The following is a 27,752-nucleotide window of genomic DNA, read 5'->3' as shown; positions in this document are numbered from 1 at the left end:
TTAAACAAGTTGGCTTTTAATCACTAAGATCAGAGCTAACATCTCAACACGCCGACTGGTTCACAGGAATGAGTCATACAGATCCTGGGATCTTTATGTAAGAGAAGTCAGGGGCGGAGCCAAGAGCCAAGACCTGGAACCTCCCAGGTTAGCGGGAAAGAGGAAGTGAAACTATACACAGTGGTGGAGGGTAATATACATGAGTGCAAAACGAATACAGGATCAAGACAAACAGATTTCATTACATAACCGGACCTGCTTCTCACAGACAGAGTGCCCCCCAGTCCACCATTTTGTAACCGAGCCTGCTTCTCACAGAGTGCCCCCCGGTCCACCATTTTGTAACCGAGCCTGTGTTACATCATTGTGTTATCACATCGTTAAATGGAACTACTTGTTACATTGTTATATGGAACTACTTTGGTTAGTGCATTTATACTGCCATGTGGCACACTGTGTCAGGCAGTGCACGGTGTAAGGTCGGAAATCTTGTATCACTCCGCACCATGCGGCAGCAACATCATGAAAGCGCTGAGTAAAAGCTGTAAACTAAAATGAGTTAAAAGTGTCTGTATTATATATAGCAATAAGAACACAAGGAGACACAACATGGTGGCAGTGGTATAAGTGAGTACAACTTGTACTATATGAACTACGAATAAGACGAAAAGTGGATATATGAGCTGATCGTGAGTGCCGGTGCCTGCGGTGATTGAGTGTGAATCGTACGGGCAACTAAGATGGCGGCTGCTGCTGCACTGACTGCGCAAATGCAAACCCTCATGAACTGGGACACCGACGATTTAGTAGAGGCATTCCGCAAGTTCAAACAGAAATGTGACCTTTCATTCAAAAGCTTCCTGAAGGATACTGCCAATGAGGAAAAGGTTAGCTACATTCTGTTGTGGACAGGAGAAAAAGGACTAGATTTGTATAATAGCTGGAGTTTGACTGAAGAGGAAAAGGAAAACCCTGTGGCAATCTTTGGGAATTTCAGCAACCATCTAGAGCCTAAATCCAATCACCGTATACACAGATACAAATTCCAGAGTCTAAGACAGGAACTCGGTGAAACAGTTGACAATTTCATAACAAGGCTGAGAAATGAAGCCAGCAAGTGTGCATTTAAGGAAATGGAGGAAAGGCTTGTGGACCAGCTGATATGGGGGTCAGCGCATGCAGAGGTACAAAAAGCCCTGATAGGAAATGAAAATCTCGAATTAACAGAGGCTGTAGATACTGCGAGAGCTCCTGAAGCCAGGAAACAGCAAATGAGAACGCTGATTTCTCAAACGGCTGACATGCGGACAGCTTCTGAGACGGACAACAGAGTGGATACAGTGAGAGAAAAGTACAACACACAAAGGTATGTAAATGACAACGGGGGAAACATGTGCAGAAACTGTGGAAGATCGCACGATTATACAGTGTGATAAATCCAGAAAGTGGAACAAGGAACTCAAAGAGGCTGGGAAACACATTTACAGACAGCCTGCATCAGCATCCTAGCATTCCACCTTGTGCTGACTGATGTGCCTCAATAAGTTCCGAGACTTGATGTTAGCGAAACAAAACAAGGCTTTTATTAACTTAGAAAGTAGCACGTAAAAGAGAGAGATGTCTTCCTTCTGGAGGCTGAGGCCAGACTGAGCCAGCTTACAAAAGGGGCCAGGTATGGGCGGAGCCCTACACACAGCACATTCCAGCACATTCCAATACATAATACAATGAGGACTGGGGGAAGGGAAATGACACTGAAACCGACCACAGTCACAGGCAGTGATGAATGGAATATATTTCATCACATTCACCCCTTCTATAGATTTAGTCTGTTCGGGGGTTTGATAGTCCTCTGCGACCGACGTGGTGCCGCGGGTGTCAGCTGGGTGTCCCCGGTAGCCTCCTGGGTCTCTGCCGGGGGTGCCGCCAGGGTTGTTGAAGGGGTAGTTGGTGGGGGTGCCGTTGGTCGATGTTCTTCCGGGGGTGATGAAAGAGTAGTGGGTGGGTAAGGGTTGCTGTGATCGTTGAAAAGAGTAGTGGGTGGGTAAGAATTGCTGTGATCGTTGTCGCTGCTATTGCCGTGGTTGTTGTCGATGCCGGCTGGGGCGACGTCTTTTATGGACACGGTGTCCTCCCTTCCGTCGGCGTGCCGGACATATGCGTATTGGGGGTTGGCGTGGAGTAGGTGTACTGGCTCCATGAGAGGGTCCGTCTTGTGGCCCCTCACATGCCTTCGCACGAGTACCGGACCTGGGGTGGAGAGCCATGATGGCATGGATACACCTGAGGTGGATTTCCGGGGAAAGACAAACATACGTTCATGAGGCGTGGCATTAGTGGCCGTACACAATAGCGACCGTATCGAATGGAGCACATCCGAGAGGACTTCCTGCCAGCGGGAGATAGGGAGGCCCTTGGTCCTTAGAGCTAGAGTGACTGCTTTCCACACTGTCCCGTTCTCTCGCTCCACCTGGCCGTTACCCTGGGGGTTGTAGCTGGTGGTACGGCTCGTGGCGATCCCCTTGGACAGCATGTACTGGCGTAGCTCTTCACTCATGAAGGACGCCCCCCTATCCGTATGGATGTAGCTCGGCATACCGAACAGGCAGAACAGGCTGTTGAGGCATTTAATGACCGTGGCGCTGGTCATGTCTGGGCAGGGGAAGGCGAATGGGAACCGGGAGTATTCGTCCACAATGTTCAGGAAGTAAACATTGCGGTCGACGGACGGGAGGGGGCCCTTGAAATCTAAGCTGAGCCGCTCAAAGGGCCGTGTAGCTTTGATTAAGTGGGCTCTATCTGGGCGGTAGAACCGAGGCTTGCACTCAGCGCAAGTGCGGCAGTTCCTGGTCAGAGACCGAACTTCCTCAATCGAGTAGGGTAAGTTACGGGACTTTATGAAGTGGAACAGCCGCGTGACCCCTGGGTGGCAGAGGTCGTTGTGGAGGGTCTGTAGCCGATCCCCGGTGGCGCTGGCACACATCCCTCGTGAGAGGGCGTCAGGGGATTCGTTAAGGGCCCCTGGCCGGTAAATGATGTCGTACTCGAAGGTGGAGAGCTCGATCCGCCACCTAAGAATCTTATAATTTTTAATCTTCCCCCTCTGTTTATTGTTGAACATAAACGCTACCGGCCGCTGGTCGGTAAGTAGGGTGAAGCGTTTGCCGGCTAGGTAGTGGCGCCAGTGGCGCACTGCCTCCACGATGGCTTGGGCCTCCTTTTCCACGGAGGAGTGTCTGATCTCGGGGCCTTGGAGGGTCCTCGAGAAGAAAGCTACGGGCCGCCCCGCCTGGTTGAGGGTGGCCGCCAAGGCGAAGTCAGACGCATCACTTTCCACTTGAAATGGAGTGTTCTCGTCCACTGCCTGTAGCGTGGCCCGCTCAATATCCTGCTTAATGCTTTTGAAGGCGGCGTGGGCCTCAGCAGAGAGCGGAAAAGAGGATGCTTTCAAGAGGGGGCGGGCTTTGTCGGAGTAGTTGGGGACCCATTGGGAATAATAAGAAAATAACCCCAGGCACCTTTTCAGGGCTTTGGGAGTGTTGGGCAGGGGCAGCTCCCGTAGGGGGCGCAATCGGTCGGGGTCTGATCCAATTTCCCCATTCTCCACCACGCTGCATAGTATGCAGAGGCGCGTGGTGTTGAAAACGCACTTGTCCTCGTTGTAGGTGAGGTTGAGTTTTTGTGCGGTTTCCAGGAACCTCTCAAGGTTCGAGTCGTGATCCTGCTGATTGTGGCCGCAGATGGTGACGTTGTCGAGGTAGGGGAAGGTTGCCTGCAAGTGGTGGTCATCGACCATGCGGTCCATCTCCCTCTGAAAGACCGAGACCCCATTCGTCACCCCAAAGGGGACTCTGAGGAATTGGTAGAGGCGTCCGTTCGCCTCGAAGGCGGTGTACGGGCAGTCCTCTGGTCTGATAGGGAGCTGGTGGTACGCTGACTTGAGGTCGATGGTGGAGAACACCCGGTATTGGGCGATTTGGTTCACCATTTCTGATATGCAGGGTAGCGGGTAGGCGTCTAGTTGGGTGTACCTGTTGATCGTTTGACTATAGTCGATCACCATCCGTTTCTTCTCGCTACCCCTTACCACTACCACTTGGGCGTGCCACGGGCTGTTGCTGCGTTCAATAATGCACTCTTTCAGGAGCCTGTCTACCTCGGTCGCGATAAACCGCCTGTCCTCCCAGCTGTACCTCCTGCTTTTGGTCGCTATTGGCCGGCAGTTAGGGGTAAGGTTCGCGAATAGCGAAGGTGGCTTTACCTTCAGGGTAGCCAGACCGCACACTGTGAGGGGCGGCTGGGACCCACCGTACTTGAGCGTGATGCTTTGGTGGTTGCACTGGAAATCCAGGCCCAAGATCACGCTCGCACATAGGTTCTTCATGACTAACACTTTAAAATTATCGTATACAGTTCCGTTAACGCCCAATTGTACCGTGCAGTAACCCAGAATGGTCGATGTCTGGGTTTTATCAGCCATAGAGATGGTACCCTGAGTAGGGACCACCTTTAGGGAGAGTTGCTGTGCCAGTTCAGGGTGGATAAAACTCTCCGTGCTTCCACTGTCAATTAAGCATTTAACCCGGCACCCGTTTACCTCGATGTCCACCATTGATTTGGATAGCGGGTGCGGCCTGGTCTGGTCCACTGTGACCGATGCCACTGTAGGGCCCTGATCGATACAAGATGGCGTCCACGCTGTCTGCTCATAAGATGGCGGACCCCACGAGGTCGGGCAAGATGGCGTCCAAGATGGCCGCTCCCACGGCGCACACGCGGCGGTTGCGGGTTTTCCGGCGGTTGGTTTTCCGGCGGGGTTCCCTCTGCACACCTTCCCGAAGTGCCCCTTCTTACCGCACTTAAAGCAGGTGGCGCCTTTCGCCAGGCACAGGTTTCTGGTGTGCTTTGGCTGCCCGCAGAAGTAGCAGTTGGGTCCCTGACGCGTCGCGGCTGTCGTAGGGCTTCTGGGGGGAGAGCTGGGCCCCGCCGGTGTCGGGCTGCCGGGCGGGGAAGATGCCTTCCAAGATGGCGGCGCCCTCGGTGCGCACGTGGCGGCGTGGACGGCGTGGGCTGAAGAGTAGGCGCGCGAGTTTCTCTGGGCCACATCCAGGGACCGCGCGGTGTCCGCAGCCTGTTTCAGGTCCAACCCCGTTTTTTCCAGCAGTCTTTGCCGGATGTAAGTGGAGCTGAGGCCTGTGATAAAGGCATCGCGAACAAGCTCGTCGGTGTACACTGCGGCTTTTACATCTCGGCACTTACAGTCTTTGCCAAGCATTTTCAGGATGCTTAGGAACTCCTCCACCGATTCCCCAGGTCGCTGTGCGCGAGTAGCGAATAGATGCCTAGCATACACCTCATTCGTAGGCTGCTGGTAATGCGCCTTTAAGATGTCGCAGGCGGCCAGGTACGTATCGGCGTCTTGGATGAGGGGGTAAACCCGGTGGCTTACCCAATTCTGCAGAATTCCGAGTCTCATCCTCGCAGCGTCCGTAGCGTCTTTGACGGCTGCGGAATTGTCCAGGAAGAATTCCATACACTCAAACCAGTGTCCGAAGCGTGCTGATGCGTCCGGAGCATGTTGATCCAAATCCAAACGTTCGGGTTTCAGGAGTTGGTCCATAGTGTTGAAAAATAAGTTAATAAAATTGATGTGCCTCAATAAGTTCCGAGACTTGATGTTAGCGAAACAAAACAAGGCTTTTATTAACTTAGAAAGTAACACGTAAAAGAGAGAGATGTCTTCCTTCTGGAGGCTGAGGCCAGACTGAGCCAGCTTACAAAAGGGGCCAGGTATGGGCGGAGCCCTACACACAGCACATTCCAGCACATTCCAATAAATAATACAATGAGGACTGGGGGAAGGGAAATGACACTGAAACCGACCACAGTCACAGGCAGTGATGAATGGAATATATTTCATCACACTGACCTATACTGGAAGCAAACCTCTGACCTTAACAGGAAGCAAACCTCTGACCTTAGCAGCAGCATTGGCTACAGCACCACCTGGTGGATAACCTTAATCATAACATCCCAGATTACTATATACAGACAGGAGGAAATGTCCAGCATATGGAACAAGCTGCAATGCATGTGGCAAACTAATCCATTGGGAAAAGAGGTGTAGAACGAAGAAAGATGGAACATACATCAAAAACAAAGGCAGACAGCAGAACCAGAGAAAGGAACACAATATCCATGCCACGGATGAGCAGAATGATGATAATTATGGTCATGACAATACACTAAACATCAGAACCATAAAGGTACAGCTTCAAGAGATGTCCAGAGCGGAAAATACTCCGAGGAGAGAATTGCACACCATCATCCAAGTCGAAAAGAGGATCAAAGGTCAGCCCACAACCATCAACTTAAAGTTGAAGCTGGACACAGGGGCTCAGAGCAACATTCTCCCATTGAGACTGTACCAGCAGATCTTTCCCGAAAACTTGAGAGAAGATGGCTACCCAAAAAGTGGTTGTTTAAAGGCAAGTAATGTCACGCTGACAGCATACGGGGGGAGTGAGATTAAACAACTCGGAATAACCTTTGTCAAAGGGACACATAAAAGAAAGAACATCAACTGCATGTTCTATGTCACCGACACTGAGGGGCCAGCGATCCTGGGATTAAACAGCTGCGAAAAGTTGAGATTGATCTCAGTGAATCACGAGCTGACAGAAACATCACTGAGGATAGACAGCAGCACCCCGCTGGAGAATCACCCACAAATCAAGAGTAAAAAAGACTTAATAGATATGTATCCGGAATGTTTCGATGATACAGTGGGATGTTTCAGAGATTTCCAATACCACATCACCATCGATCCAGAGGTAATGCCCGTTATCCATGTTCCATGAAAAGTACCCATCGAGCTGAAGACAAAGCTTGAAAGAGAGCTAAAGGAGATGGCAGAAAAGGGAGTGATCATAAAGGTCACTGAACCCACAGACTGGGTAAACTCAATTGTGATATGAGAAAAGCCAAACGGGCGTCTCAGAATATGTTTGGACCCCAAAGATCTAAACCAGGCGATAAAGAGGGACCACTATCCCACCCCAACGCTAGAGGAGATTACGCCATCACTGGCAGGAGCCAAGGTTTTCTCAAAACTAGATGCCAGAAATGGATATTGGAACGTGAAGCTGGATGAGGAATCAACAACACTGACAACATTCAACACACCATTTGGGCGTTACAAATTCCTGCGGCTACCATTCGGGTTAAAGGTCAGTCAAGATATCTTTCAACAGAAAGTAGACGAGACATATAGAGGCTGTGGAGGAGCTATAGGAATAGCTGATGATATTCAGATCTATGGAGCAGATGAAAGAGACCATGATATGCACCTACATGAGGCCATGGAGCATACCAGGAAGGCTGGCATCAAGTTAAATGCCGATAAGTGCATAGTTAAAGTCAAGGAATGCCAATTCTTCGGTATGATTTACACACCAGAGGGAGTCAAGCCAAATCCTGAGAAGATTGCGGCGATTGCTCAAATGAAACCACCCAAAAGATAAGAAAGAGCTGAGGAGCTACCTCAGCTTGATCCAATACATGAGTTCTTTCATCCCAAACATGTCGGAACATACAACAAATCTCAGAGAGCTAATGAAAGAAGACGCCAAATACCAGTGGTCTGAATCACGCGAAAGGAATTTCAAACAGCTTAAAGAACTGTTGTGCAAAGAAACAGGTCTGTCATATTATGACAGAAGGAAACCAGTCACCCTGCAAGTAGACGCTTCTACCAGAGGACTAGGGGCAGCTGTTGTGCAGGAAGGAAAGCCAATAGCTTTCGCATCAAAGGCCTTGACGTTAGCCGAGACGAGATACGCCAACATAGAAAGAGAACTATTAGCAGTAGTGTATGGATGCGAGAAATTCCATACATACCTGTATGGAAGGCAGTTTACAATAGAGAGTGACCATCGTCCACTAGAACAGATCTATAAGAAGAATCTGTGCAAAGCACCTGCAAGACTGCAAAGACTACTTCTAAGGCTCCAAAGCTATGACTTCACGCTTAAATATAAGCCAGGAAAGGAAATGGTGCTAGCAGATGCGTTGTCTCGATTGTCACCATATGAGAAACACGAGGTGGAGGGTCTAACAGTAAAAATCCACCACCTAGTGAGTGTTACCCCAACAAAGCTCAGTCAAATCAGAGATGAGACTAGCAAAGATGAGGAATTGCAACTACTCACACAACAAGTGATACTGGGGTGGCCGGAGAGAATCCAGCAGGTACAGGCGACAATTCATCAATACTGGATGATTAGAGACGATATTGCAGTAGAAGACGGTATTCTCCTTGCTGGATCGAGGATCATTGTGCCAAAGACGATGCAGACACAACTTTTCCATCTCATACATGAAGGCCACATGGGAATGGAAAAATGCAAGCTGAGAGCCAGATCAGCTGTATACTGGATAGGCATGTACAAAAATATCGAACTGATGGTCTCTGCATGTGGTATATGCCAGAAATACAGAAATGCACAACAGAAAGAGGAGATGATACCTAGTGAAATACCGTCAAGACTATGGCACACTGTTGGGGCAGATCTCTTCATGTGCAATCAAGAATGGTATCTCATAGTGGCAGATTACTATTCCAAGTTTCCTTTTGTGAGAAGGATGAAAGATCTGAGAGCCACAACTACCACCAGAATTGCAAAGAGCTTGTTTGCTGAACAAGGAATCCCGGAAAAGGTAATCTGTGACAATGGAACCCAGTTCACATCGAGTGAATTCAGAGCTCTGGCAGAAAAGTATGGGTTCAAAATAGTAACCTCATCCCCACATTTCCCAAGGGGACACAGATTCATCGAAAGACAGATCCAGACTGTCAAGAGAACTCATCAAAAGTAGTGAGATGGGGGAAGACCAAGACCTTGCCCTCCTATCACTCAGATCAACACCACTGAAAGCAGACATGAAATCACCTGCGGAATTGCTGAATGGGAGGAAGTTTAAGACTACCCTACCAGCAAAAATACATCCTCCCCAGGACCAGGAGGATTTCAGACAGAAGCTGGCAGAAGCACAAGTCGTAGGGAGCAAATATTACGACAAACATGCAAAGATGCTACCAGAATTGCTGAATGGGCAATCAGTGCATGTGCAAGACCCGGTGTTGAAAACCTGGAATCCAGCCAAGGTCATTGGAAAAGCTGATACTCCAAGATCCTACTTCGTAGAGACCGAACCTGGTAACCAATACAGACGGAACAGACTCCACATCAGACCTTCACCTGAACTGGTTAGGCAGCAGACATCAGCAACATTGACAACACCAGCTACTACAAGCGGTACAATGCCAGAAACAAGCGCCACAAATCAAACAACCACGAGCATGCACATTCCAACTCCAAGTGTGACAGCAACAACAACAAGAAGAGCGGAACACACCAAAACACTGCAGAGAGGAGTGGTCACCACCAAATCCACAAGATGGAGGGACAACATCCAACCACCTGAGCGATATCGCAAATAAGAAAAGAAAACTCACGATTCTTTGTATTTGATAATAATAGTCTAGATATAATATATTTTTTAATTAAATTAAATTTCATGTTTTAGTGTTTTGAAAAAGAGGGATGTTACATCGTTATGTTATCACATCGTTAAATGGAACTACTTGTTACATTGTTATATGGAACTACTTTGGTTAGTGCATTTATACTGCTATGTGGCACACTGTGTCAGGCAGTGCACAGTGCAAGGTTGGACATCTTGTATCACTCCGCACCATGCGGCAGCAACATCATGAAAGCACTGAGTAAAAGCTGTAAACTAAAATGAGTTAAAAATGTCTGTATTATAAATAGCAATAAGAACACAAGGAGACACAACAGCCTGCTTCTCACAGACAGAGTGCCACCGGTCCACCATTTTGTAATGAGCAAAGCAACAGCCTTCATTTTAAACTCTGGCTATTCAAAATCTGATTCAGATATGTGAGCCTATTGAGATTTTTTTGTTGTTGATTATGCCTTTGTGAAGCAATTTCGGACATTTCTCGACATTAAAGGCGCTATATAACTGCAAGTTGTCGTTGTTGTTGAGATAAAATTTCTATTTTTGTTACATCTTCATCCAGAGTCTCCACAGCTTAATCTGCCATCAGAGAAATCTTGGCACTCTCAGCTGCAAGTGTGCCAGATACAAAAGCTCATTGAAAAATAATTTCAGTTAAGAGGGATCTTAATTTAACTCAGCAAATACATCAGGGAAGATCATCTGGCCATCATTGTCTATTGAGAGCTCTCCCGTTGGGTATACTGTCGCAATGTGGTTATAAAAGAAATTTTGTTCTGGTATGCATGTACTGTATATATAATTTTTATGTTGTTTAAACCAGTTTTTAGATTGCTTTCCCTTATCCTTAAATATAAATTGGAGCCAGTCAGCAGCAGACTATGTAACTGATATTTAATAAGTTTCTTTTGATATAAGTGTGAATTAGATGGTGTACTTTAAATTGCTGTGCATAGCTAATTGTTTGCAGCTAGATAGGTGGCATATTGGCAGATGTTGCATCCCCTGGACAGCAATTAAAAGATTTTGAGTGAGCTAAGATTCCAGACACTGGGAAAAGATTTCCTCCGTACATTTTATGAGAACACACTGATTTCACTGCACGTATTGCAAGAAGACATATTTTCCCATTGCCTATTTACGCACTCTTATTTTGCATAATATTGTATTTTAAACTTAGAGAAAGATTCAGAATCTGCATCACTTATCAAAATAGTATCGTATCTTCACTCACGATTAACTGACTGCCTCATCTTCAAAGGAAATTTGTCTTTATAAACTGGACATTTTTTTGCTGCTGAGAACAGCCTCAGAGAGAAGTGCTCTGAAAGCTTCTGGAAAATTCCAAGAAACTCACAGATTGTGCAGGAGGAAATGGCCCAGAAATTCGGGTCAGGAGCTTCCCGCGGGTGTAAGCCCCCGACCTGCACTTACCTTGCATGCCGGCCGTTGAGCTGTGGGCCCCCGTGGAATTCCGATCCGGGGCCTGGTCCAGCTGCCGGCGCACAGTGCTTGCGTATCCCAGGGGCGCAGTTAGTTCGATGCGTCCCCTGGGATCACGTGGGCCATGGGGAGCCAATCGGAGCAGGGAATGCTCCATCCATAAGATTGACAGGAAGAGCTGTTAAAACTTATAGATACTGCAGCCCCAAAATAGCACTAAATCTTCAAATAATTTTTTTTTAAATCACATTTTTTAAATAAACTATAAATTACATGAAATAACTATTTTAAACAATAATTTAAATTTTTGAAAACATAATTTTATTTTCTAACGGGTTAAAAATAAACTTACCTTGCTTTAAAGTATTTAAAAATAATAAACCTGTGGAAAAAATGTTTTAATTTTAATTAATTCACCACTTACCTTGTAAAAAGCAGGCCTTACGCCTGCTTTTTACATGTCTAACTTCTACAGACTTAACCTCCCGGGAAAACCTGTATAAAAAACCGAAGTTTGATGCGCACGCGCAGCCTCTCCTGCGCACGCGTTCGACCTCTGAACCCCTTCGTTCAGGGGAACGGAAGTGCTGGTTTTCCGCGCATGCGCAGTGCATGCAGGAAACCGGCACTTCCATTGGGCCTACGGGTGAGTATCCCGTGCGTACTCACCCGTGGAGACCCGAATTTCTGGGCCATTCTCTTTCAAATACCAGAAAGACCTGGTTACTGCGCTGAGCAGCCACTTGAATAGGGCAAAGTTCACCCTTTGTGGACATTGTCATTTTCTACAAGAGAAAAACTGCAAGAGCAACTGAGTTCTCTGTAAAGAACAAAATTGTATCGCATTCAGAAAACTACAATAATGCAAAACACCCTGACTGGACTGCACTGCAGGGCTCCCCCAGATCTGTCAAGGCACTGGAAGCTTGCTTTCAGGATATCTGTGGTCTGTTCAATCATGATGCGGGTGGCACTATCAGCTCATTGTATCTGTTCTCAGCAGGGGCAGCAGGAAAGAAACCAGGGTCATGAAACAGTGCTGCTGACCTTGATCTCCAGTCAGCCATCCAGGCACTTGCTTTTCACCAGTAAACAGTGGTGGCATGGTCGACTAGTGTAAAATAAAAGAATCATGGCAGCTCCCTGGATAGTGCACATTCACGTGCGTGATGCCGTGGTTCAGGTCACACACCAGTTGGGCACTGAGCGAATGAAAACATGTCCTGTTCAAAAAGGTGATAGCATTCTCTAGAGGGGCAGGACTGGTGATGTGGGTGTAGTCAATTGTCCCTTCCGCCTTGGGAAATCTTGCCATTTGGTAAAAAGTTCACTGGCCTCTCAGAATGAGGTGCTAAATCCATTCAAAGGTGATGAACTGTTCAGCTCATGGTAGACAGCTGGATGGCGGATGTTGCACATGTCACCTGAAGTAACCTGAGAAGAGCCCGTGGCATAGAAGTTGTTTGCCATTGTGACTTTGACTGATGCTGGCAATGCAGTGCTTCTGGCAGAAGGAGTAAGTTTTCCTTTCATTCATTCTCAGGTTGTTGGTGTCATTGGCTAGGCCAACATTTATTGCCATCCCTAATAGCTCTGAGAAGGTGGTGGACCTCCTTCTTGAACCGCTGCAATCCCTATGGTGAAGATGTATTCTTTCTAGCGATTTTGATGCAACTGAGTGACTTGCTTGGCTACTTCAGAGGGCCGTTCAGAGCCAACCACTTTGGCTGGATTGGAATCACATGTAGGTCAGACAGGATAACGACGGCAGGTTTCCTTCCCTAATTAGTGAACCAGTTGAGTTTTTAGGACAATCTGACAACTTCATGGTCACTTTTACAGATACCAGCTTTTGATTTCCAGATTTTTAAAAAAACTGAATTCAAATTCTCACACTGCCACAATAGGATTTGAACTCACATTATTAGTCCAGGCCTCTGGATTACTCATCCAGTAACATAACCACTACAACACTGTACCTGGTGGAACAAGTATTCTGTTGCCACATGAGGAAAACACAGCTGTCTCAGACATTGTTGATTGGAGAGGTTGAGATAACACTGTCTGCGTCTGTAAATACAAAGGCCATGAGTACTTGTGAGTGGGTATAGGTCAATCGAGGGTGCCTGACGAGCCAGTTGGTGGTCCTCATAATCCAGTCAAAGCACAGGCAAAGGGGAATCCCGAATGGAAACATGGTTATGTCCTGCGCTGAATAGCTAATGGTGCAAAAAAATAAAGAGCGTAGCATCAGGAGCAATGCTGAATGTGTCAGCAAGTTTGAGTTTCAGCACCAAAGTTTTACCCAGTACATAATCCTGAGAAAATAGTTGGCAACCACCAGAGGTAAAGCACAGGTGGTTCGGGGGGAAAATGGAACATTTGTCCATTTAGGGGATGTTTAAATGTGATTTGCATGAGGTGGGTAGTATTTCCAGCCCTGAGTGTTACATGGTATAATGCTCCTATCAATATAAATCTGATTCACTGTGGGTAACAACATGAGAGATCCATTAGTATCTATCCATAGCTTATTAAAAATCTTATGTCTGCATGCACTTCCTGTCTACAAAACCTCACTTCCTGTTGTTGCATTTTTGTCACACTTTTCTGCCAGTGCTTTTCATTATAACTTAATTTGTTTATATTTAGAATGGAAACTAGCTATGTAAACCCGTCACCTCACCATAGGACAATCTGGCCTATAAATACTTCAAAATTCTTCCTAAAAAATTTTCATCTGAAAATTTTCATCGCCATTTTTCTCTCCGTAATTGATATTGTAATGTCCAAAATAGTTTTAAAAAGTTTTAAAAATGAAATGTACTCACTTCACAATAATATAATTACATTTACTCACTGAATTGTTTTTTGTCTCTCTTAATATCTTCATTATGGCCTCGGCCTCTCTCAAAAGCCTGAGCTTAGGCATGATATTTGAGTCTAGAGCGGTGGCCCTGTGAGCTGTATTTTGATTGTTCAGTCTGAGCATGTGCTGTGTTCCCAGGATGCATCAGTGCCATTCAATCAGAAGCTTTTTCTTTAGCTTCGAGCAGCTTTTGCTCAATTATTTTTCAAAATTATTTGAAGAACAGCTAAAAGACAATATCAATGCCTTTATTTAGGTAAAGTTTATGTTAAGTTTTCTTTTACTGAGAGAATATATATATATGTGTATGCAAATACATCTACATAATATATATATAGAATGATTGCATGCCTGTGGTAGCTTTTGTTTTATGCTCTATAAACTTTGGAAAGCATATTAAGCTGAAAGTGAGAGATAGATGCCTGGAATTTTCATGGGCGTTGTTGTGATTTCCTACTGTAACATCAGCAGAAGATTGATAGAATGGCCGGAGAAATGGTGTAAATGTCTAAAAGCTCTGTTTCTCCAGGGTTCCTACCAATCTGTTGTTAAAGTTACAGCTGCCGATTGGCAGAAGCCCACAGAAATTCTCCTCCAGAGTACCTTTCCTTATTTAATGGGCTAAAGGAATATTCCAGGATAAGGACCTACAGTGGCCAGCATTTACCCCTCAACCAACATCACTACAAACAGATTATCTGGTCACTATCTCATGGCTGCTTGTGGGACCTTGCAAATAGGCTAGTGCATTTCTTACATTACAACAGTGACTACACTTTAAAAAGTATTTCATTGGCTGTAAAGCAATTTGGGATGTCCTGGGTTTATGAAGGGCGCTATATAAATGCAAGTCTTTCTTTCACTGATTCAAAGGTGCCGAGATGAATTACCCCTACTCTGTCCTGACTGAGATCATCTAACAGTGCATAGACTGAGGATTGAACCTGAACCCTTTCTCACGTATTTTAACTTCAGTTACTCGCTGGATAAGCTCACTGAGCCACCAGGGGAGGTAAATAATATTATTTTAAATGACAGCATTCTGTCACACCTGGCCTCGGGCTCAACCACCCCTCCTGCCAAGCAATCTTGTATCTGCACTTTTATCAAAAGAGAACATGGTACACATCTTTTACCATCTAGTGAGATAGGGTCGGTTTTAGAACTGTTGAGAGTGAATCGTTGTAGCTCCAGCAACCAAGGGATGCATTGAGCAAAGGTAAGTGAGGTACTGGCACCTGGTCATGAACTGGATTGGTATACACAATTGATAATATTGAAGAAACATAGCTTGCCGTTCTAGTAGTGTTTGTAAAGTGTGATGGGAAGGCAACAGACTTGAGTTACACTTCTGGCTGTGAGTTGCATTGAGCTCAGAGGTAATGAAGTTCTGTGTAGGCATCCTTGGATACATATGAAGAGCTCTGGTCCTGGGAGGTCAATTTTTAATGAGAGCGTGGGTGGGATTAAAGATTAAAAATGTTCCATACCAAGTTTAAAAGGTGTCCAGTAGATTTGATGGGCTGCTGGCACTGTCAAGGTAATACGTCATACCGATTTGCCATACCTGATGAGAAGTCCAAGTGATGTTAGGTTACCACTCGTGACCAGTGAGAAGTGATAGTTAATACAAGATGTAGGACTGAAATTGCTGGGATGTGTATGGAAACTATTACTGTAAATCCAGCTGTTGCCTCACAGTCTCAGTATGTTGAAGGAAGTCTGAACAAGGAGATAAGGAACTCAGTAAGTGAATGTACATAAATCTGCTGTGGGAGGGGAGAAGCTGGGGAAGTATGGGGGAGGGGAAAGGGGAGCATTCTAAAAGCCAGTATTGTAGAAGAGGCCTTGTAGTAACAAACTCTTGGGTTACTTTTGAAAACATATGATTTAGTTCTGCGGCAGGGATAACAACTTATTTCACATAGCCAACAAAAGCGAATTGCCCACTATTCTGGGAAAGTGTGTTTAGATAAAATGCAATTAATTCTTTGGGCATTGTGTACAGTGTGACATTAAGCAGATGTCTTTAATATTCAAACAGTCCTCATTTGTTTCACTGAGAAGAAATGCTATTTATTAGAGATGGATAACATACAACTGTTAGCTGTGAAATTAGAAAATTAGCCGCTAATTTGACAGAGGAGCCTATTATATTCAATGGAGGCAATCCTGAATAGCCAACACAAATTGGGCAGGGTTTTTCTACTTTATAACATCACGCAAAGTGTCACGCATGTATCAGCATGGTTGGCAGCAAGATACAAAGCAATAATTCAACCAAGCAGTTCCGAGGATGTTATAAACCACCAGCAAGAAACATGAACTGTTTACAAAGAGCAGCGGAACCCAAGACTACATTAAACACACTGCCAGATGTTTGTTATTCTTTGCTACACATTGCCTATCACCTATTTTTAAATACTGTTAACTCTATACCTGTATATCATAATGTGATAGATTACCTGAATATAGTAGAGGCAGTGGGGCAGAGGTGAATGGCTGATAAAGATAGCAATTCTGTAGGAGGGATGTAGGTTAGAAATTATACAGTGTGATAATAGTGTATAGATCTGTAGCTCTTTTATGTGAAATTCCTTTGTCTGCTATTTTAGTAGAGGCATTAATCTGTTTGTGACTGAGAAGCTATAGTGTATATGCACACTTACACGTGTACTTGTTTCTTAGTTGCTGCTAGTGTTCTGACTCCTATCCCGCAGAGCAAATGAGGCAAATTTATAGCACTGGGAGTCATAACCAATTATAGAACTGCTTCAAGCAGATGTAGTTCGGCAATATCAATAGGGTAATTCCTGGCCGCGCCCCTCCCCCCTCTTTCTTACTTCCCCCCCCCTCACTGCACACACAGTCTAAAGTATATTGTTCAATGCAAAGAGGTGAACGAACAGGAAATTTATGAACTGTAGAGACATTTAGATCCATACCATGTTTCTTTCTATTAGTTTTGGAAATGACCTTTGCCCTAGTAGTTGCCCTTAACAACAAAGGGGCCTAGTGGCCTGCTACTGAAAAAAAGAAAACAAAAGACTTGCATTTATATAGCGCCTTTCATGACGTCCCAAAGTGCTTTACAGCCAAAGAAGTACTTTTGAAGTGTAGTCACTGTTGTAATGATGATAGTGTAATATGCTTATATTGAGGAGAAATGGTTCTGTAATAGTCTAGATTGCCAGCACTGTAGTGTGCAGTGCAGCGTGGTGTGGCCTGTATTTGTCACTGTCACTTATGATTTAATTCCTGATGTAACACATACCAGCTTCACAAGTTACAGCACCCAAGTATCACCAGGTGACCAAAATACTTTCAAACTACTAAATTTCCAATGTTGGAAGGAGGTTGGTCTACTTGTTCTTACCCTGTGATGATCTTTATTGTGACAAATATTGTCTGTTTCAGTTCACAGCTGGTAAGGTTGGCCTGAAATTTGCACAGTTTTCATTAGAACAGAGGAGATTGCAGGGCGATTTAATAGAGGAGTTTAAAATTATGAAAGGATGGGACAAGGTAGCTAGAAACAGACTGTTTCCAGCAATTGAGGGGTCTAGAATGAGGGAACATTGATATAAAATTAAATGTAAGCAATTTAGGACAGAGGGCAGGAATAACTATTTTATACAGAGGTTCTGAGTCAGAAGCTTCTGGGTTCATGTCCCACTCTGGGTACTGGAGCATATTATCTAGGCTGACAGTTCAGTGCAGTACTGTGGGAGTGCAGCACTGTCGGAGGTGCGGCCTTTCAGATGACCTTATTATCTCATTGCTGTTTGTGGGACCTTGCGCTGCACAAATTGGCTGCCGTGTTTCCCTATATTACAACAGTGGCTACACTTCAAAAGTACCTCATTGGTTGTAAAGTGCTTTGGGACAGTCTGAGGATGTAAAAGGCGCTGTATAAATGCACGTTCTTTCTTCCCTAGAATGCAATTAGTGATTGAAGCAGAGACCATGTCAAATTTAAGAACATAAGATATAGGAGCAGGAATAGGCCATTTGGCCCCTCGAGCCTGCTCCGCCATTCAATAAGATCATGGCTGATCTTGGGCTCAAAGCCACTTCCCCGCCTGCTCCCCATAACCCTTCACTATGTGGTTGAAGGATAGGTGGATAAAGGGATATTGGAATAGGGTGGGGGACATACGATTAGGATTTCTGCTTGTGTGGAGGATCAGTATCAATGTGGACTGGTTGGTTCAAACAGCCAATTTCCATGTTTTAATTTGAATGTAATTCTGTGTTGGGATGCAATGTTTTTACCATGTAGAAGATGTCACTGCCTTTAGGAGTACAATAGTCATGGAAAATTATTGTACTCCTGGAAAACAAGAGGATTGAATTCAGTCAGATAAAGCTGTAACTTTACTATTTTTATGCATTTATTTTACATTCTAAAAGTGCATCGCCATAGTTAAATGAGGAAATATTATGCTGCTGCATTACATTCTAATTCAGTTGTTTGCAGTAAAGGGAACCATTGCCTCTCCAATTTTACAGGAATTGGTGTTCAGTAATCGAATAGACAGCCTTCAGTCACAGAGCATTTATTATAAATGGCTTTCAATTCAAGGTCAGAATACTTCTCAGTATATTCTGATAGTGCTGTGTGTTTTTGTTCATCAGTGAATGCATGTGAAATAAGAGAGTATTGCTGCATTCTGACAATGAGACAGTGCTGCAGAATGGTACATTACTCTCACAAACAGTTACCCAGTCACAGACACACACGAGCCCGTGTCTATTAATTGGAAACTATTGGTGGTGAATCTGACTTCATAAAAATCAATCTTTACAGCTAAATGCATTCATGTGAACTGAATTATATTTTTATACTTTCCAGTGAGGTAAGGTAACTAACCTGTACAATGCATCATTTCAAAATATTTCGACACAAATCTGTTATTCTGCTCTATGCCCTTAATTACTGCTGTTTTAGTTAATCGTATGCAGCATACTATTTAATTAAAAAGTATGCCTATTGCATACAAATGAAACGAATCATGCTATTAAAAGGTAGTGTTCTCGTTATATCTTTGGAAGGCAGACTAATAAAAGAGGATCAGAATTCAGCAAAGGAACTCGTTTTTAATGAGAACCAGGTTGAAATGATAAATGGAGCATAACTGCTAGAAACTCGCATTGAACACCCTCTGCTTTTCCTCTGCTGTGTGTGTGTTTCCCGAGGCTTGCAAATAAACTGAATGGATTTTCCGATGCCAGCCACCCATTGTTGCAGCATAAATCAGACCTCTAGTATCGGAAAATGGGCAGGAGTTCCACCCCGCCAGAGCTTTGTCCACTTTACATTTTCCATTGGACAAAACCAGTGGCCCTGGAATAACCTACCATGAGGCGCGAGTTGGGTAGGATTGATTGGGGAATGTCACTCAAAGGGTTGACGGTGGATAGGCATTGGCAAACATTCAAAGACCGCATGGATGAACTACAGAATTTGTTCATCCCAGTTTGGCATAAAAATAAAACAAAAAAGGTGACTCAACCGTGGCTAACAAGAGAAATTAGGGATAGCATAAGATCCAAGGAGAGGATATAAAAATTGGCCAGAAAAAGCAGTAAACCTGAGGATTGGGAGCAGTTTAGGATTCAACAAAGGAGGACAAAGGGATTAGTTAAGAAGGGGAAAATAGAGTATGAGAGTAAGCTTGCAGGGAACATAAAAACTGACTGTAAAAGCTTTTATAGATATGTGAAGAGAAAAAGATTGGTGAAGTCAAGCGTAGGTCCCTTGCAGTCAGAATCGGGGGAATTTATAATGGGGAACAAAGAAATGGCAGACCAATTAAGTACATATTTTGGTTCTGTCTTCACAAAGGAGGACACAAATAATTTCCCAGAGATGTCGGGGAACATAGGGTTTAATGAAAGGGAGGAACTGAAAGAAATCAGTATTTGTAGGGAAATGGTGTTAGGGAAATTGACGGGATTGTAGGCCGGTAATCCCCAGGGGCTGATAATCTACATCCTAGGATACTTAAGGAAGTGGCCCTAGAAATAGTAGATGCATTGCTGATCATCTTCCAACATTCGATGGAACCTGGAACTGTACCCATGGATTGGAGGGTAGCTAATGTTACCCCACTATTCAAAAAAGGTGGTAGAGAGAAAACGGGGAATTACAGACCGGTAAGCCTGACATCGGTAGTGGGGAAAATGCTAGAGTCCATTACAAAAGATGTAATAGCAGAGCACTTGGAAAACAGTGACAGGATCGGACAAAGTCAACATGGATTTACAAAAGGTAAATCATGCTTGACTAATCTACTGGAATTTTTTGAGGATGTAACTGGTAAAATAGATAAGGGAGAACCAGTGGATGTGGTGTATTTGGACTTTCAAAAGGCTTTTGATAAGGCCCTGCATAAGAGAATAGCATGTAAAGTTAAGGCACATGGGATTGGGGGCAAGGTATTGACTTGGATAGAGAACTGGTTGGCAGACAGAAAGCAAAGAGTTGGAATAAACGGGTCTTTTTTCAAGTGGCAGGCAGTGACTAGTGGGGTACTGCAGGGATCGGTCCTTGGACACCAGCTATTCACAATATATATTAATGATCTAGACAAGGGAACTAGATGTAATATCTCCAAGTTTGCAGATGACACAAAGCTGGGTGGGCGTGTGTGCTGTGAGGAGGATGCCGAGAAACTCCAGGATGATTTGGACAGGTTGGGTGATTGGGCAGAAGCATGGCAGATGCAATATAATGTGGATAAATGCGAGGTTATCCACCTTGGTGTCAAAAACAGGAAGGCAGATTATTATCTGAATGGCAATAGATTGGGAGAAGGGGAAGTGCAACGAGACCTGGGTGTCCTTGTGCACCAGTCGCTGAAGGTAAGCATGCAGGTGCAGCAGACGGTTAAGAAGGCAAATCGTATGTTGGCCTTCGTAGCGAGGGGTTTGAGTACAGGAACAAGGATTTCTTGCTGCAGTTCTACAGGGCCTTGGTGAGACCACATCTTGAGTATTGTGTGCAGTTTTGGTCACCTTATCTGAGGAAGGATGTTCTTGCCATGGAGGGAGTTCAGCGAAGATTCACCAGGCTGATACCTGGGATGGCAGGAATGATGTATGAGGAGAGATTGGGTCGATTGGGCTTATACTCGCTGGAGTTTAGAAGAATGAGAGGGGATCTCATTGAAACTTATAAAATTCTGACAGGACTGGACAGACTAGATGCAGGAAGGATGTTCCCGATGGCCGGGGATTCCAGAACCAGGGGTCATAGTCTAAGGATAAGGGGTAAGCCATTTAGGACAGAAATGAGGAGGAATTTCTTCACCCAGAGAGTGGTGAACCTGTGGAATTCTCTACCACAAAAGGCAGTCGAGGCCAATTCATTAAATATATTCAAGAAGGAGTTGGATATATTTCTTAAGGCTAAAGGGATCAACGGGTATGGGGAGAAGGCAGGGACAGGGTACTGAATTTGGATGATCAGCCATGATCTCATTGAATGGTGGAGCAGGCTCGAGGGGCCGAATGGCCTACTCCTGCTCCTATCTTCTATGTTTTCTGTGTTTTCTCCTGAAGTCTTTTACAGTCCTCTTTCCTGTTTGCCAAACCGTCTACTTTTGTGTCGTCAGAAAATGTTAATATCATGTTCCCGGTGCCTAAATGCAAATCATCTCGATATATACTTTGTTATCCATGCTGCTACATTCCCTCTTATACCATATACCTGATTTTTTGTAATAAGCCTCCTGTGAGACATCTTATAGAAATCCATTTACACCACATCTACTGCATTCCCTTTATTGATAAAAAAAAATCAGCCAGTTCTGCCAAAAACTCTGTTAAATTTGACAAACACAGCTTGCCTTTGACAAACATGTGCTGGATGTCTTTGATTATCTCTAAATACTTACTAATTTCATCTCCAATTTTAACTTTGGTCACAATAGACAGATTTTTGCAAGATAAGGGAGTGAAGGGTTATGGGGAGGGGGCAGGGAAGTGGCTTTGAGCCCAAGATTAGCCATGAACTTATTGACCCCAACCAGAAACCCTGGATGTACGGAGAGGTCCGCTCGCTGTTGAAAGCACGCGACGCAGCATTTAAATCTGGCGACGCGGCGGCTTACAGTGCAGCTAGGACCAACCTAAAAAAAGGGTATCAGGACTGCCAAAAGGAAACAGACACTGCGGATAGAGGATCATTTCCACAACAACTCGGACCCCCGGCGCATGTGGCAAGGCATCCAGTCCATCACTGACTACAAGAGCAAAAACACCAGCCCCCCCGGTTAGCGATGCCTCCCTTCCGGAGGAGCTTAACAACTTCTACGCTCGCTTCGACAGGGACAACAGGGAGCTGGCTACCAAAGCCTTGCCACCCCCGGAAGACCAGGTGCTCATTCTGTCGACCTCCGTCGTAAGGGGTGTTCTACGCGGAGTGAACACGCGAAAGGCTGCTGGACCGGATAGCATCCCTGGACGGGTACTCAAGGAATATGCTGATCAGCTGGCTGATGTCTTCACTGCCATCTTCAATGTGTCATTGGCCCAGGCAGTAGTCCCTACATGCTTCAAGACCGCTACCATTATTCCTGTGCCAAAGCAAACGGCTGTGACGTGCCTGAATGACTATCGACCTGTCGCACTCACACCCATCATAATGAAGTGTTTCGAGAGACTGGTCCTGGCTCACATCAAAGCCAGTGTTCCCACCTCTCTTGACCAACACCAGTTTGCCTATCGTGCAAACAGATCAACGGAGGATGCAATCACAACTGCTCTACACTCTGCACTGAATCACTTAGATGGGAAAGAGACCTACATCAGAATGCTGTTCATAGACTACAGCTCAGCATTCAACACTATCGTCCCCAACAAGCTGGCCACCAAACTCCACAATCTTGGCCTGAACACTTCCCTCTGTAACTGGACCCTGGACTTCCTAACAAACAGACCCCAGTCTGTCAAATTAGGTAACCACACCTCCCCACCCTGACCCTGAACACGGGGGCCCCACAAGGATGTGTGCTGAGCCCCCTCCTCTACTCCCTCTTCACCCACGACTGTATGGCTGTTCATGGTTCCAACACCATCATCAAGTTTGCGGATGATACCACGGTAGTAGGCCAGATCACTAACAACGATGAGTCAGCCTACAGGGAGGAGGTCCAGCATCTCGTGAAGTGGTGCACCGATAACAACCTGGCCCTTAACATCAAGAAAACCAAAGAAATCATTGTGGACTTCAGGAAGTCTAAAGGCGGAAGTCACCCCCCATCCACATCCATGGGGCTGTGGTGGAAAGGGTGGACAGCTTTAAGTTCCTCGGAGTCCACATCACGGAAGACCTCTCCTGGTCCCTCAATACCTCCTCTCTGGTGAAGAAGGCCCAGCAGCGCCTATATTTCCTAAGGAGGCTGAAGGGATGTAACCTGTCACCCCTGATCCTCTCTAACTTTTACCGCTGCACAATAGAGAGCATCCTGACGAACTGTATCACAGTATGGTATGGCAGCTGTAGCTACTATGACCGGAAAGCCCTGCAGCGGGTAGTCAAAACTGCCCAACGCATTACCGGCACCCGGCTACCGACCATAGAGCACATATACCAGAAATGCTGTTTACGGAGGTCACGGACCATCATCAAAGACCCTACCCACCCCAGCCACAGTCTGTTCGCCCTCCTGCCATCTGGGAGACGCTACAGATGCATTCGCACCCGTACGACCAGATTTAGGAACAGCTTCTTTCCCAGGGCTGTCATCCTACTGAACTCCACAAATAAACTCTAAAGCCTGCCCATCTGCCAATGCACTTTATTATGGTTATGTTTATGTTAATATATTACAAGCCAAATGAATGTTGAATGTTTAAATGTCTTAATCTAAATGTACACTATCGGGAGCCGCAAGCCTACATTTCGTTGTACTGCACTTGTGCACTAACAATGACAATAAAGTTGATTATGATTATGATTATTGAATGGTGGAGCAGGTTCGAGGGGCCAAGTGGCCTACTCCTGCTCCTATTTCTTATGTTTTTATGTTCTAAAATGGGTGCTTGGCGGGTGGAGTGCGCCCATCGCCAACACATTGTTACTGCCGTGAGGCTCGAGCCTCAATTGCATCGATCCAGTGTGTCAAACCAGTGATCCAATGCAGACTGGCGATTCGGGAAGGCAGGAAACTGGCCGGCTCCTATGCGGAGACAGCCAAAAGTCAGGCCAGAGAGGATGAAGCACAAATGGCAGGGGGGGGGGCGGGGGGGTGGCGGGGAGGCATGAACAGGCTGGCAGCGGGCCAGAGTATTCCATTAGTTAGGCCACTCATCAGTCTTAAAATTGGGTGGAGTGTGCACGGCACATGCCCTGCCCATGCTCTGCCCATTTGTACCTCAAAATTGCAATCCAGCTCCTATGTACGTCATTGGATCATGATTTGCATCTTCATGGTGGCCTCCCACCTGAAACAGGTCGGCGTTCCAGCCGCCCATGCAAAGGCCCCTATCAAAATTAGAGATAGCATAAGATCCAAGGAGAGGACATATAAATTGGCCAGAAATAGCAGCAAACCTGAGGATTGGGACCAGTTTAGGATTCAGCAAAAGAGGACAAAGGGATTAATTATGAGGGGGGAAATAGAATATGAGAGTAAGCTTGCAGGGAACATAAAAACTGACAGTAAAAGTTTCTATAGATATGTGAAGAGAAAAAGATTGGTAAAGTCAAGCGTAGGTCACTTGCAGTCAGATTCGGGGGAATTTATAATGGGGAACAAAGAAATGGCAGGCCAATTAAATACATACTTTGGTTCTGTCTTCACAAAGGAGGACACAAATAACCTCACAGAGATGTCGGGGAACATAGGGTCTAATGAGGGAGGAATTGAATGAAATCAGTATTGGTAGGGAAATGGTGTTAGGGAAATTGACAGGATTGAAGGCCGATAAATCCCTAGGGCCTGTAATCTACATCTTAGGGTACTTAAGGAAGTGGCCCTAGAAACAGTAGATGCATTGCTGGTCATCTTTCAAATTCTATAGACTCTGGAACAGTTCCATGGATTGGAGGGTAGCTAATGTAACCCCACTATTCAGAAAAGGTGGTAGAGAGAAAACAGGGAATTATAGACCGGTAAACCTGACATTGGTAGTGGGGAAATGCTAGAGTCCATTATAAAAGATGTAATAGCTGAGCACTTGGAAAACAGTGACAGGATCGGACAAAGTCAACATGGATTTACAAAAGGTAAATCATGCTTGACTAATCTACTGGAATTTTTTGAGGCTGTAACTGGTAGAATAGATGAGGGAGAACTAGTGGATGTGGTGTATTTGGACTTTCAGAAGGCTTTAGATAAGGTCCCGCATAAGAGACTAGCGTGCAAAGTTAAAGCACATGGGATTGGGGGGTAAGGTACTGACTTGGATAGAAAACTGGTTGGCATACAGGAAGCAAAGAGTTGGAATAAATGATTCTTTTTCCAAGTGGAAGGCAGTGACTAGTGGGGTACCGCAGGGATCGGTGCTAGGACCCCAGGTATTCACAATATATATTAATGATCTAGACAAGGGAACTAGATGTAATATCTCCAAGTTGCAGATGACACAAAGCTGGGTGGGCGTGTGTGCTGTAAGGAGGATGCTGAGAAACTCCAGTATGATTTGGACAGGTTGGGTGATTGGGCAGATGCAGTATAATGTGGATAAATGCGAGGTTATCCACTTTGATGGCAAAAAGAGGAAGACAGTTTATTATCTGAATGGCAATAGATTGGGAAAAGGGGAAGTGCAACGAGACCTGGGTGTCCTTGTGCACCAGTCACTGAAGGTAAGCATACAGGTGCAGCAGGCGGTTAAGAAGGCAAATGGTATGTTGGCCTTCATAGCGAGAGGATTCGAGTGCAAGAGCAAGGATGTCTTGCTGCAGTTGTACAGGGCCTTGGTTAGACCACACCTTGAGTATTGTGTGCAGTTTTGGTCACCTTATCTGAGGAAGGATGTTCTTGCCATGGAGAGAGTGCAGCAAAGATTCACCAGACTGATACCTGGGATGGCAGGAATGACGTATGAAGAGAGATTGGGTCGATTATGCTTATATTCGCTAGAGTTTAGAAGAATGAGAGGGGATCTCATTGAAACTTATAAAATTCTAACAGGACTAGACAGACTAGATGCTGGAAGGATGTTCCGGATGGCAGGGGAGTCCAGAACCAGAGGTCACAGTCTAAGGATAAGGGGTAATCCATTTAGGACTGAGATGAGGAGGAATTTCTTTACCCAGAAAGTGGTGAACCTGCGGAATTCTCTACCACAGAAGGCAGTTGAGGCCAATTCATTAAATATATTCAAGAAGGAGGTAGATATATTTCTTAAGGCTAAAGGGATTACAGGATATGGGGAGAAAGCAGGGACAGGGTACTGAATTTGGATGATCAACCATGATCTCATTAAATGGCGGAGCAGGCTCGAGGGGCCAAATGGCCTACTCCTGCTCCTATCTTCTATGTTTCTATGAAGGATATACTTGCCATAGGGGGAGTTCAACGAAGGTTCACCAGACTGGTTCCTGGGATGAGGGGATTGTCCTATGAGGAGAGATTGAGTAGACTAGGCCTATATTCTCTAGAGTTCAGAAGAATGAGAGGCGATCTCATTGAAACATACAAAATTCTTACAGGGCTTGACAGGGTAGATGCAGGGAGGATGTTTCCCCTGGCTGGGGAGTCTAGAACCAGGGGTCACACTTTCAGAATAAGGGGTCGGCCATTTGTGACTGAGATGAGGAGAAATTTCTTCACTCAGAAGGTGGTGAATCTTTGGGATTCTCTACCCCAGAGGGCTGTGGAGGCTCAGTCGTTGAGTATATTCAAGACAGAGATCGATAGATTTTTGAATATTAAGGGAATCAAGGGATATGGGAATAGTGCAGGAAAGTGGAGATGAGGTAGAAGATCAGCCATGATCTTACTGAATGGCGGAGCAGGCTCGAAGGGCCAAATGGCTTCCTCCTGCTCCTATTTCTTATGTTATGTTCTAAAAAAATCAGAATGCTTCTCCCCTTTCGACTGTAGCATCCAATTGATTCTGAAATGATTCCATGGTTTTCACCTCCACAACTCTTTCTGGAATTCTGCACGTTGATACTCTTCCCCATTCCATTTGTTTTAGCTTTTTTCTGATTTCATTGCATTTAGCCTTTTAAAATTATGTATCTGCCTCCTGGTATTAGGCATTTATGAGTCCCAAATCATGTTAAAATCAATTATTCTGTGGCCATTGTCCCCCAGGGCTGCTATGAATCCTATTTCCTGTACACTTTCTGGGCCACTTACAAATACCAGATGAATATGTGCTTTGCCTCCAATGGTTCCTTGACACACGGTCATGAATCAATCATTAATCAGCCATTAATCAGTTCTGAGTCTAAACCATTGGGGATTTCCAGTTTATACTAGGTTGATTGAAGTTTCCCTTAAAATTACTTTCCTGTTCTCACATACCCTCCTATCTCTTCATAAAGTGAATTGTCCTCATTCTTATGCTGACCAGATACATATCTCTAGTGTTAGCTTGAATTTTTGTGCATTAGAGATAGCTAAACAGATTAATTATTGTTGTAGTTTATTATCTCCTACAGGATTAACTTCTTTTACCTTCCAGGTATCCCTGACATGTACAGTTACATCACCTGGTTGTATGTTCACTCAGTCTTCTCTGAACACACTATATCCTTAAATGTTATATTAACTATATTATGTGTGACAGCTGTGGCTCAGTTGGTAGAATTTTTGCCATTGAGTCAGAAAGTTGTGGGTTCAAATCCCACTCCAGAGACTTAAGCACAAAAAATCTAGGCTGACACTCCGGTGCAGTACTGAGGGAGTGCTGCACTGTTGGAGGTGCC

This window comes from Somniosus microcephalus, chromosome 1, assembly GCF_052327205.1.
Source record: "Somniosus microcephalus isolate GS21.2 chromosome 1, FLI_Smic_1.0, whole genome shotgun sequence".
In the NCBI taxonomy this organism is placed as follows: Eukaryota; Metazoa; Chordata; class Chondrichthyes; order Squaliformes; family Somniosidae; genus Somniosus; species Somniosus microcephalus.
The sequence above is the reverse complement of the archived record's forward strand: the minus strand, read 5'-3'. Positions refer to the sequence as shown.